Source organism: Pogonomyrmex barbatus, unplaced genomic scaffold (assembly GCF_055798465.1).
Source record: "Pogonomyrmex barbatus isolate J1 unplaced genomic scaffold, ASM5579846v1 scaffold26, whole genome shotgun sequence".
Classification (NCBI taxonomy): domain Eukaryota; kingdom Metazoa; phylum Arthropoda; class Insecta; order Hymenoptera; family Formicidae; genus Pogonomyrmex; species Pogonomyrmex barbatus.
In genome coordinates, this window is record NW_028297123.1 from 398,253 (window position 1) to 411,555 (window position 13,303).

The 13,303-nt window shown below is 48.8% G+C and overlaps 1 non-coding gene and 2 pseudogenes across 1 annotated transcript; all 3 read right to left on the reverse strand.

Moving 5' to 3' along the window:
- Positions 1-1,249: 1,249 nt before the first annotated feature.
- LOC148936247 (large subunit ribosomal RNA) lies at positions 1,250-3,256 on the reverse strand (annotated as a pseudogene).
- A 640-nt stretch (positions 3,257-3,896) lies between these two features.
- Positions 3,897-4,051, reverse strand: LOC112552277 (5.8S ribosomal RNA). Its single transcript, XR_016139687.1, has one exon. It is a non-coding gene; the product is annotated as a 5.8S ribosomal RNA (ribosomal RNA).
- Positions 4,052-7,568: 3,517 nt separating this feature from the next.
- Positions 7,569-9,461, reverse strand: LOC148936248 (small subunit ribosomal RNA; annotated as a pseudogene).
- Between the last annotated feature and the right edge of the window lie 3,842 nt (positions 9,462-13,303).

A 13,303-nucleotide genomic window follows, 5' to 3' on the forward strand; every position in this document is an offset into this window, starting at 1 on the left:
ATTTTGTTGAACATTGAAACAGTCCAGGTGCGCTTTGCGGTGATGAAGTCTTCTACCGGTCGAGCTAAAGGTTCTGTCGCATCCAAGGAAGACACACGCATACTCAGATCCGAGTTTGCAGGCATATTTGAGGAAGGCACTCTATTCCTAGTAGCTGGACCCCTTAAGCCGGGATCCGGGATTACTATTACTGTTCCGAGACATATTTCTATTTACAGGGCCAGCTAATAAGAGTCAGAAAGATTGGCAGTCCACAATATCGCCACAACAACATTCAGCCACTCTACGCAATGCGTCTAGGAGTACCAGGAGTACGAGAAGGTGGTTGTGTGACTTGATGAGAGGCTCAAGGATCTAACGAAAGGTCTATATTACGCATCACGATCCCGACTATGCTTCTTCACAACACATGTCCGAATGTCAAAGAGCACAAGCATAACGTGGTTTTCAGACCGCTAGGAATCACAATTCTGAACGACAATATCCCACCGCACTGGCTTTCGTAAAGCCAGAATAGCTGTCAAACCTTGCACGGGCACGTTTCCTCCGGTGAGAGTACATTCTTACTCTCAGGCTACTTTAAGTCACCATTCGGCTGCTTGCAGTATAGACGTGAACGCCTAGAATGAGAACTCAGGAAAAATCGGAGAACTTGTGATCTTCAGTTAACTCCTGCCCCGATTGGGTTGCCAGTATAGTGTATTCAATCCAGAATAGTTCCAGACACAATGTTTAAGTTCAGACAGTGGCGATCAGGTGTCGAAGAGAGTCATACTTACTCTCAAATAGAATTACTCCTTTAAGAGAATCCTTTAAGAAATAGTTACTCCCGTTTACCCGCGCTTGCTTGAATTTCTTTACGTTGACATTCAGAGCATTGGGCAGAAATCACATTGCGTTAACACCCGCGCGGGCCGTCACAATGCTTTGTTTTAATTAGACAGTCGGATTCTCTTAGTCTGTGCCAGTTCTGAGCATTGAATGGCGGCCGAAGATGACGACCACAACGGCTCGTGCCGCCACGGAAGCCTCGCAGCAAGGAAGATCCGCGAGAGGCCAAGGCATGAGACTGAGCTCGGATCTCGGAACCGGCACGAAAACGACGAGCGTTCACCTCGCTTAGGCCCGGCACGTCAGCCAGATCCGCTTTTTGACCAAGCCCGACACGCCGCGCTCATCAGAGCCAATCTTTATTCCGAAGTTACGGATCCAATTTGCCAACCTCTTCCCTTACCTACATTAGTCTAAGAACTAGAGGCTCTTCATCTTGAAGACCTGCTACAGATATGGGTACGAACCGACGCGACACCTTCACGTGACTCTCTTCTAGATTTTCAAGGTCCGAAGGGAAGATCTGAACACCGCCGCAACTGTGGCGCTCTTCGCGTTCCAAACCCTATCTCCCCGCTAGAGGTTTTCAGGGAACTCGAACGCTTACACAGAAAAGAAAACTCTTCCCGGAGCTCCCGACGGCGTCTCCAGGTCATTTTGGATTACGCCGACGAACACTCTTACGAGGGCCCGAATTGTATGCGGTTCTGCTGCCGAATTCCGAAATAGGAATCGAATTTCCTTTCACCCGACGGGCGTGCCTCTCACTCAGCATTATCTACATTATCATTTTATTTCTGTATGCACTTTATGTATGGACACTAGAGTATCGCACGCCATCATTGACATAGGATTTCTCCTAAGACTTAGGATCGACTGACTCGTGTGCAACGACTGTTCACATGAAATCCTTCTCCACATCAATCCTCTAAGGCCTCGCTGGAATATTTATTACTACCACCAAGATCTGCACCGATGACATTTCCAGACAGGCGCCCAGACCCTTCTGCGCAAACCGTCGCGATCCTCCTACTCATCAGGGCTTCGTGGCGGCGCGTACGACAACGCACAAACGCCTCATTTGACCGCTGATGGCAGAATATAGGCTCGAAGCTTCAGCCATTTTCGAGGCTAGTTGCTTCGGCAGGTGAGTTGTTACACACTCCTTAACGGATTCCGACTTCCATGGTCACCATCCTGCTATCTTAAGCAACTAACGCCTTTCATGGTGTCCCATGAACCTTGAGTTGGGCGTCTTAACTCTGCGTTTGGTTCATCTCATAGCGCCAGTCCTGCTTACCAAAAATGGTCCACTTGGCACTCAGATCCAAGATGTTCGTGGCATCATAATTCAAGAAAGCCAGAGATCTCACCCATTTAAAGTTTGAGAATAGATTGAGGTCGTTTCGGCCTCAAGGCCTCTAATCATTCGCTTTACCAAATGAGACTCGCGCGCATTTTGTGCGGAACGGCCAAGTGCCAACTATCCTGAGGGAAACTTCGGAGGGAACCAGCTAGATGGTTCGATTATTCTTTCGCCCCTATACCCAGTTCCTCGATTTGCACGTCAGAATTGCTACGGACTTCTATCAAAGTTTTTTCCCGTGACTTCATCCTGACCAGGCATAGTTCATCAACTTCCGGGTGCGTCTCTTCTCGCGATGAGAACAAGACATCCTGGGAGTGCGAAGCCGCGTCGCGACGCGACCTATTCTCCCTCGGCCAACAACCAGGGCCAATCTTCACTTTCATTACGCCTTTAGATATCGTTAGTCCTAATGACTCACGTATGTATTAGACTCCTTAATCCGTGTTTCAAGACGGGTCCTAAGAGTACCCAAAGCAGTAGCGACCGATATCGATCCCGCCGGGAGCAGAGTCCCCACGTTGGCAGGCCTGTTGAAGATTAACCGTATGACTAGCAGCGGACCAGGCACGGTGACGACGCTAGGTCCATTGCCTCCGTGTACCGTGGCGCGCGCTTGCGACGGCCTCGACGCACTAGTCTCGTTTGTGAAGTGTGCCTGATACCTTGCGCATACCGCCGGGCAGCCAGCCGGGCGACCGAAGGTTTAACGCGTGCCGTTTTACCGGCGACGCGACAGCCGCCGCATCCAGTAGACCGACACCCAGCGCGATGTTCTAGGGGAGAAGTGCACGATTATGAACGCCGGACATCGGCCGCGTGCCCGCGCGTAAGTCGCGAGGGCTGCACGGGACATCGCATACACAAAGCCAGCGTCGCTGACGATGAATCTCTCCGTTCATTCGGATTTGGACGCGACACCTCGGGATAAGCGGACCCTCCCAAACACTATATTCTCTGCGGCAGGATATGGTACTGGACTCTTTCCTGTTCGTTCGCCGCTACTAGAGAAATTCTGGTTTCTTTTCCTCCGCTTAGTAATATGCTAATTTCAGTGGGTAATCTCGCCTGCTTTGAGGTCGTCAAAGTCAGTGTGGATGACAGTTCGGGCAGACGACAGAATTCGTAACGACGAAGCGTGCCGGTTCCAGATCGCGTCTCTGCTCTCTCACTCGAGAGAGGGAGAGGAACTTCGTGGACTCGGACACACGGTCGGCTCGCAATCCCCGCGGAGGGAACGATACGCGGACAGAGCGTAAGGCAAGAATCGGATCTCCGCGCGCGACGCGGGGGAGGCCTGCGACAATATAGGGAGTGCCTGGTTCTGTTCTCGCGGAAGGCTCTCCGGCCGATGAATCCTCCTCTACCCGCGTACACGTCTCGCGAGAGTTTCTTCTTTCTCCTCTATCTTCGCGCCCAGTCGCTCGGCACTCTCAGTCAGTCTTCGTCACGTATCAACGTTATTTCGGACGACGCTCAGCCGACGTGCGCGCGGCGGAAGAGCGACTGGTGGCCTTACGTGTGCGCGCAAGAGATTTCCGCTGCGTCTCTCGCCGCCGTCGCCTCTTTCGCGCGGCATGGGGCGAAGGTCTAACGATCGCTCGTACGCCGGTGCGTGTTGCCGTCGCCCGATCGCCATCATCGGCGACGCAAGGCGAGGCGCGCAAACGCAGGCGAAAGCAGTCTCTGGGTACTAAAACGACCCTCAGCCAAGCTTGGTCCGGGAATTGTATCCGTGGATCGCAATGTGCGTTCGAAATGTCGATGTTCACGTATCCTGCAGTTAACAAATTGATGCGCAATTAGCTGCGTTCTTCATTGACTCACAAGCCAAGTAATCCATCGTTCAAGGTAATCGCATTTTCCTTTCTCTCGCCGCGTCTCCATGGAGAACGCGACTCGAAAGTACACAGTCCCATCCTGTTTTGTATATCTACGCTCGCTGTCCACCGGGGTTCTTTCGTTCCTCTGGGGCTCTTTGATCAGCCTAGCCGCGCATCCGAGCACGCGCGGACCACCATCCCCCCCCCCGTTTACGAAGGCTACGGCACCGGGACACCGGCGACGGGCCGCGAGAGACTCGTCTAGCATCCCGGCGGAAACTTTTACGAGAAGCGTCCCATAGCATGAAGCGATGGGCCGGGGCGGAAATCATTGAAAAACCAGAGCTTCCGGCGCCACTGGTTCTGGCGCGGTGCCCTCGAGAAGCGCTCATGCGCTCGCTTCATCGTGTAGATTACCACCAGTACGCGCCTGGCGTCTCTCCTGAAGTCAAGCTGGAGGCAACTGGCAGCGCGCGAGGTGCCACACTCCCATGGAGTCCGCCGACCACCGGGTTTCACCGCCGCGAACACGTCCGTCGTCACCGTCGCTATTCCTTTCATTTCGAATCGTTCGATCGGTCGCGCTGGACGAATCCGTCGGACGGATCCCGGGCAGGTCGCCCACCTGGCCTCGGCTGCGAAGCCAGCGCGCCCGCGTGTCGCGAATTTCGGCGTTGCGAGAGCGGAACGCAGGCGACCATCTGCGGCGAGACCACGGCGAGAGAGAGATTGTCAGTTAAGATCTTTTATTGTATTATATCATTAGGCAGAGTAGAATCGGAAATGCCTCACCCTGACAAAGACGCGCGCTCGGATGATGCGCAGTCTCTGAATGCGCGCATGGACATCGATCCGCTGTCGACCCGTCATCTCCGATGTCTCCGGTGGAGCGACGCGAACGTCTCAGCACATCTGCCATGACAAGCCGTCAATTCCTCGTGTTTCATATCTCGTATTATCTGTTCTCTCTATTGGGTTGTTGGAAAAGTCATGACGCATTTTTGTAATAGATGGCACAAGTTCACTTTTGGAAGTACTAGAGTCATTCGCATCTATTATTGCTGTTATTGCTATGTTATTTGACAGCTGACAGTTCTAGCTTCATTCTAAAAAAAAATTGAACGATTTGGTTGAGTTTTGGAGATTTTATAACAAGTTGAAGATGGAAGACCAAACTGTGCATTTTCGCCATATATTATTGTTTTACTTCCGTAAAGGGACAAACTCGCGTCAAGTTTTTAAAAGTTGCGTAAAGCTTACGGTGGCAATGTTCCACAAGAAGTGCCAACGATGGTTCACGAAATTTCGTACTAGTGATTTTGACCTCAACGATCCTCGGTCAGAGAGGCTCACCGAGGTTGATGACGACAAAATAAAGGCATTGATCGAGTCAAAGCCACGTTATACGACACGAGAGATTGCAGAAACATTGAACATTCATTATTCAAGCGTTCACCTGAAGAAATTGGGATACGTAAGCAAGCTCGATATTTGAGTTCCTCATGAACTCAAAGAAATTCATTTGACGACGCGATATAAACATCTGCGATATGCTCATTAAACGTGAGAAAAACGATTCTTTTTTTGAAGCAACTGATAATTGGTGATGAGAAGTGGATTGTTTACAACAATACGGTGCACAAACGGTCTTGGTCCCAACGTGATGATTCGCCTCAAATGACATTAAAGGCAAATATTCATCAGAGGAAGATTATGCTCTCAGTGTAATGGGATTTTAAAGATGTCGTGTTTTTCGAGCTCTTACCAAGAAACCAAACAATCAATTCAAATGTGTATTGTCGGCAGACAGTTAGACAGTTTGAACGAATCCATCATCTAGAAATGTTCAGAGCTCGTAAAGGAGTTGTATTCCATTATGACAACGCAAGACCGCACACAAGTTTGATCACCCGTCAAAAATTATTGGAGTTTGATGGAATATGTTGCCACACCCACCATATTCGCCTGATCTTGCGTCGTCAGACTTCCACTTGTTTCGCTCTCTTCAAAACTCTTTGCATGGTATAATGTTTAATTCAGATGAGGCTATAAATCAACATCTTGTTCGCCGATAAAGATAGGTCCTTCTATAAACGAGGAATTATGAAATTCATTGAAAGATGGCAAAAGCTTATCGAACAAAACGGACAATATATCATTGATTGATTTTTGTTCTTTATATAAATAAATGATCTTTAAAAAACATAGAAAAAATATGTCATGACTTTTCCAACAATCTAATATTTACAGTCGCCGACTGCTGCGCTTGGTGTTTCTCTTCTGTATGCCTGGAGACCGATGGCATAGCAGGACCTCCGTAACGTTAATGATCCTTCCACAGATTCACTTACGGAAACCTTACGACTTTTACTTCCTCTTATAACAAAGCGACCTCCCCTTCGCTTCCTTTTGCGACACACCATCCGTCGAGGACTGCCGATCATCGGACGGAATGCGATACGTCGTCACAAACCGGCGTATAGCGTCCATTTTTAATCATACAAACACAAGATTCTCCGAGGTATCTCGAAGAAACCACGCGGGCATTCGGTGAACACATGCTCATCTTCGCGGAGCACACCGCTCACGCTGCGCCGCGTCTAAGAGCAAGCATGCTTCCCGCGCCGCGCCGACTACAGTGCCAAGGAGCTAGCGCGCTCCCCGTATCGCGCCGAACACTGCGCCAAGAAACCGTTGCGCTCCTCATATCGCGCCGAATACCGCGCCACCGAACAAGGATCGTCCTAGCCGCGTTTCCGATTCTTCTTCGGATGTCCTATCCGTCCGTGGAAAGAGAGCCCAACCCCGAGATCAGCCAATCCGAAACCATTCCGTACCGAAATACCGCGGCCGATATCAGATAAAAGGGACTCGCATTCCACCGAGAGCATCTGTCCCGTTCCCGACATCTCGAGCACAGCATCATGCGAAGAGGAATCGAGAAGCCAAATTCAAAACCAAGCAGGTAATCATGAAGTACTGGGGAGCACCCCAGCACAGCCAAGTGCTCTCTACCGCGATTTATCATTCCATTTCCAAATACCTTCCAAGAAGGAGCACTTCAACAGTCACTATTTGTCAGGGCGCTCCCTGATGACTGGCAAGCCACCGGGGTAGCCTCCCTCTTGACGACAACTCCGAGCACCAGGGTCCCTGGTCTCGTCTGATCACCCGACATCCCTCCACCTGAATCAATGGGTTAACAGACGAATTGAGCGCTTCCGATTCCCGCCAGAGTGACGGCACCCTGGAAACAATCCTTCTGTCAGAATCAGCTGTTTCCAAAATATTCGCGGAATTTACCACGCGCATACCGCGTGCTCCGAAGCCCAGCTGATCACGCCAGCGACCGCACATCACCCGCTCCGCGTCACGCAGCACTCGCGTCCCGCGTTATACACCCCGGCCGTAAGAAATAAATATCTTCCAAGATAGTTGACTCGATCGTTGTACATATTTACTCGCACACCATCGCAGACATCAATAAAAGAATTATTATCACTTCAACCTCTGTCGCTCTCACTTCCTTACCTAGTTGTCTGACTAAGAAGTTATCCATGCGCGGAAGTGAGACCGCTTTACTCTAAATGATCAAGTTTGGTCATCTTCCCGGCAACATTGGCAATGCCGAGACATTGCCGCGCATCAGTCCGAAGACCTCACTAAATCATTCAATCGGTAGTAGCGGGCGGTGTGTACAAAGAGAAGGGACATAATCAACGCAAATTTATGACTCGCGCTTAACTGGGAATTCCTCGTTCATGAGGAACAATTGCAAACCCCAATCCCTAACACGAAGGAGGTTCAGCGGGTTACCCGGGCCTTTCGGCCAGGCGCTGATTTCTTCAGTGTAGCACGCGTGCGGCCCAGAACATCTAAGGGCATCACAGACCTGTTATTGCTCAATCTCGTGCGGCTAGAAGCCGCCTGTCCCTCTAAGAAGATTTGTTTGTACGTTGGTAGTAAAAACCCGCCGGCCGAAGCCGAGAGCCTTCGCAATACCATAAGGTATGCCTATTTAGCAGGCTAGAGTCTCGTTATCAGAATTAACCAGACAAATCGCTCCACCAACTAAGAACGGCCATGCACCACCACCCACCGAATCAAGAAAGAGCTATCAATCTGTCAATCTTTCCGGTGTCTGGGCCTAGTGTGGTTTCCCGTGTTAAATCAAATTAAGCAGGCTCCACTCCTTGTGGTGCCCTTCCATTCCCTTCAATTCCTTTACATTTCAGCTTTGCAATCAGACTTCTCCCGGAACCCAAAAGCTTTGATTTCCCGGAAGCTGTTCGCCGAACTTCATCATAGGAACTTCGGCGATCGCTAGCTGGCATCGTTTATGGTTACAACTAGATCGATACAACTGATCGTCTTTGAACCTTTAACTTTCGTTCTTAATTAATGAAAACATTTTTGGCAAATTTCGCTTCTGTCCATCTTGCGACGATCCAAGAATTTCACTTCTAACATCACAATACGAATGCCCTCATCTGTCCCTATTAATCATTACCTCGGGGTTCCGAAAACCAACAAAATAGAATAGAAGTCCTATTCTATTATTCCATGCATGCAGTATTCAGGCGAGGATAGCCTGCTTTAAGCACTCTAATTTATTCAGAATAAACGTACCAGCCCGACTCGACACTCAGTAAAGAGCATCGCGACGAGATATTAGTTGGGCCGCCCTTTGCGAGCCTACGCCCACCGGTAGGACGTCCCACATTACGCTAATTAAACATCGCGAGCGATGAACGACGGTGTGCGACACAGATTCAACTACAAGCTTTTTAACCGCAACAATTTTAATATATACTATTGGAGCTGGAATTATCGCGGCTGCTGGCACCAGACTTGCCCTCCAATGGATACTCATTAAAGGATAAAGTGTATTCATACCGATTACGGGGCTTCGGATGAGTTCCGTATCGTTATTTTTTGTCACCTATCTCCTCGTGCCAGGAGTAGATAATTTGCGGGCCTACTGCCTTCCTTGGATGTGATAGCCGTTTCTCAGGCTCCCTCTCTGGAATCGAACCTTGATTCGCCATTACCGTTACAACCATGGTAGGCGCAGAACCTACCATCGACAACTGATAAGGAAAACATTTGAAAGATGCGTCGCCGATGCTAAGACCGCTGCGGCAACAAAGTTAGTCAGCACAAAGTTATTCAGAGTCACCAAAATAAACGATGGATAGAGACCGCTCGCCACTGATTGGTTTTGATTTAATAAAAGCGTCCCTCTCATCACTGGTCGAGATACTGTTTTGCATGCATTAATTTTAGAATTACAGTTATCCAAATAAATGTGGGTACAATCTAATGAACCATAACTGATGATTTAATGAACCATTCGCGATTTCACCTTAATTTAGCATGCACTAAGACATATATTTAATATTTGAGACAAGTATATGATTACTGGCAGGATCAACCAGGGAACTTCGTGAGTTCGGTCGCTTGCGTGGAGTAACGCGCGCTCTATCACGTCCGCGAACGTGATGAGCGCCCTTCGTTCGAGATACTCCGTGCCGTTATTATCGCCGGCGCCTTCAAGCTGGTCGACACTTTCTATCGCAATATATACAGCTGGAGACAGACGCTCCTTGGAACTCTACTCCGTTAATATTATTTTATAAAGATCATATTTGTTATAAAGATGTTGTTCTCATTCTCCAAAAGTAGCGGCGTATAGTCGCCTCGCCCTGAGCTAGATCGACGGCGCGATGCTCAGACGTTGAAGAACGAGTCACTGGTGCGTTTAAGCACGAACGAAAATTTTCGCTATGTTTTACAAGTAACCGTGAAAAGCGATCTCTCGCTTTCCGCTCGGTACCAGTGGAGTTGATGCTTGGTAACTGCGACGATATATCCGATCGCGTTCGTCTACGAACGAGAGAAGATCGTGTAGCCAACACTGATAAACAGTGCGCGCCACATAGGAGCCATTCGGTCTTACGACGCCGACTCGTGGCAATGCTGTGTCTAAAAATATAATTTCTAATAGCGGCATGACTCAGGAGAGCCGAGACACATCATGTTGAACGTGCGAAGCTCGCCAAACGCACCTGCACGACGATCTGACAACGCCCGATCGAGAGTACTGCACCTCCTATAGTACCCAACAGGCCGGCTAAGCGATCGGCGACGGTCCTACGCACGGTCGCTTATGGGCACGGTCAGACGAGAGGGACTTAGTCACGCGAACGATCAGATTACGACGATCAATCCGAACGGGTCGACGCAACGACCACACAGACGGGATGCATTAAAGAAAAAGAGATGACATTAGACGAAATCGGGCGTCCAGACGGCCGAAAACGAACACTTGTGAGGAGCAACGACAGGTTCGGCGGTATCTCTGACGAGCTCGGCGGTACCTCCGACGTCTCGGCAGTACCTCCGACGTCTCGGCGGTGTCGCACGATAAAGTCCGCGCGCGGCGTATTGCTATCGCTCTCGGCAGTACCTCCGACAGACGGGCAGCGCAATAAATAATTGTCGTATCAATAAATAAACTTATATTCATCATTGATTTCTGGATTGGTGCTTTTGAATAAAATTGCTGTTGTCCGTGTACATATCTTTATTTTTAAAGCACTCATGCATGGATGCTATCTCTAATAACGGGACACACGCATTGAAGTGTTTGTGTGGGAATTTTTCTAGTGTTTCTGTAGAAGGTGCATAATGGTTAATTATTAAAATTATATTAATTTTTAAGCTTATATAACGAAATATAATGTTTATATTATAATATTATATGCAATTATAAAAGTGTTGATGTTTTAAGGATACATGTGTAACGGTCCCTGCGCGGTCGGATAATGTTCGGTACGGATGCGGGGACGCATTCGGTAGAACTCGGGAACTCGGAAATACTCGTCGGAAATGCCGGGTTCAGAAAAGAAATTGCAGACGCCTGAATTGAATTTACAATAAAGTAATTAGATTTATTCTAATTTAAAAGTTGATAGTTTAGTAAATATAAAGTGTCTCTCGTAGCGTAACATCGTTCGAGTAGGCTTTGATAATATTCTGTTGTAGCCAGGTCCACAACCAATAATAAAAGTAGTCCGCATGGCAACAAAATTAGGTCGCATGAATCTCGAAAAGTCTTTCGAAAGATGACACAAATGTGTGACCGCCGAAATTGCGACCAGTCTTTCGAAAGACCGCAGAAATGCATTGCGAAAAAGCCTATCAGCAAATTCCTAAACTTGATGATCAAACCGAGCGTAATATTGATTAATCAATATCATGCAACCGATCGACGCAATCGATCAGAATGCTGATCGGGCATCGATCAGACTATATAACCGGTTACACAAGGCGGAATAGAGAGAGTCGGGAATCAATCAAGCATAACGTGTCGTTCGGAATCGTTATTATAATTATCGCGCAAGATATTACACGAGCACAACGAAGTTCACGCGAGCCGTACTATCAACGTCTCAGGTGACATATTCGGTCGACGGCCGCCAAAGTAACGCGATACGCGCCCGCCGACGTTTAACCGTGTGTGAAAGAAATAAAATAAGCAATACTAAATCCAAGAAATTGTGCAATTGTTAAATAAACCAAGTAACATAAAGAAAGTGTGTTAGTGATTTTAAGAAGATTTCCTTCCATTCTTTTGATCCTACTCGGAGTCCCAACTCCTTAGGCTTAACGAACCCGACTATCTCTAAAATTAACGTTGTAGCCCATCCGGGGTACAACAATTCACTGTATTCGTTTTATTTGAGATTTTCGCGGCGCGCTCGAACAGTGACGCAGTATATTTGCAGAATAGTGCGTGGGTCGGGTACGCAACGCGTTGCTAGGCCTGCGTGTCCAAGCGTTTGGACGCACGTTTGCTAAGCAATCGCGTTCGCGATACGTGTTTTCGAAGGAAAAGACCGAGACCACTCTAACTCTTCACGGGAGAGGAGATGAGGTACAGAATACCGCGAGCGCCCGGTATTCTGTAGAAGAAAAATCCGAGAACGCTCCGAATTTTCGGACGAGAAGAAAATGAGAATACTGAGAACGCTCGGTATTCCGAGGAAGAAAAACCCGAGAACACTCCGATTTTTCGTGAAAGGATAGAACATGAATACTGAGAATGTTCGGTATTCGGTGCGAGAAGATTCTTGCGTTATTCAGATCGGATCGGTGATTTCGGAAGCGGACAGGTCGGATGATCGGATAAGTCTGGTTCTTTTCCACAAAAATCGCCGGGTTTATATACCTATTTTGTGCTGACGCGTCAACACGCGATTTGTAAAAATAGTGTAAAAACAGCTGATCTGTCACGCCGTCGGTTGCTGGCCGAATGCGACTGGAGTAGACCGGTGGAGTGCGATGATTCAACGGTGCGGCAGTGGTATAGAATGCGGCCGTTGAAGATCTGGCGGGTGCAGAGCGGTGGTCCCGCGTAGCGGTTGTGGTGGTGGATACGGCCGATACAGAGTTGGTGGATGCGGAGCGATGGTCCACCGGTGCGGTCGTGGCGTGGGGTACGATCGATCGGGGGCGACTAGTTCTGCCGCTGATCCTTTCGTTGATCTTGTGAACGGTTGGCGCCACCAGAGTAGTGAAGGCGGCGGGCTCAGGACGAGCGGGTGACGACTGCTCGTCAGAGTCGGACAGGTCCGACAAATCGCCAAATAATTCGACAAGTTTTGTCGCACAGCGGCTGGCTGGCGATAGCATATAGCTGCTCGCCTTTATGGATAGCGGCGGTACCTGGAGCAGCCCGTCCAGCTTCCTGGCATTAGCCAGGATGGATCGCTTCACTCTTATTCCTCGGGCGGAGACCACGAATTGGATGGCGCATGATCGTAATGCTCCGGATTGTTGGCTTGGCAGCGGTGGTACTGGCTGGAGCGGCCTTTGATGCTTCGATTATCGGATGGAAGCGAGGCTCGATGGTCGGTGTTTCGGCGGTTTTTGTCAGACACTCCCATAGCACGAAGCTTCGAATTCCGGATCGTATTTCTTTCCGGCGTTGACTCGGTCCATTGTCTCTGGCGTGGATACTCTCCTCACGGGTAGGAAATTGACACGAATTTTCCCGTCGCCGGATAAACGCATATATTTATATGATTACCTTTTTATAAAAACTATACTCCGCTCGGTGTAAGAATGACTCGTGGCTTTATGCGATTCGCTATTTTTCAATTCAGTCGGTAGAACGGTCTGAATATTTCGTTGGTTTCGGATTTGTTTATGTTTTCAATCGGTGCTGGTTTCAAATCTTGGATGTGTACGTATCGCACTTTCCCCGGTCGTCGCGCAA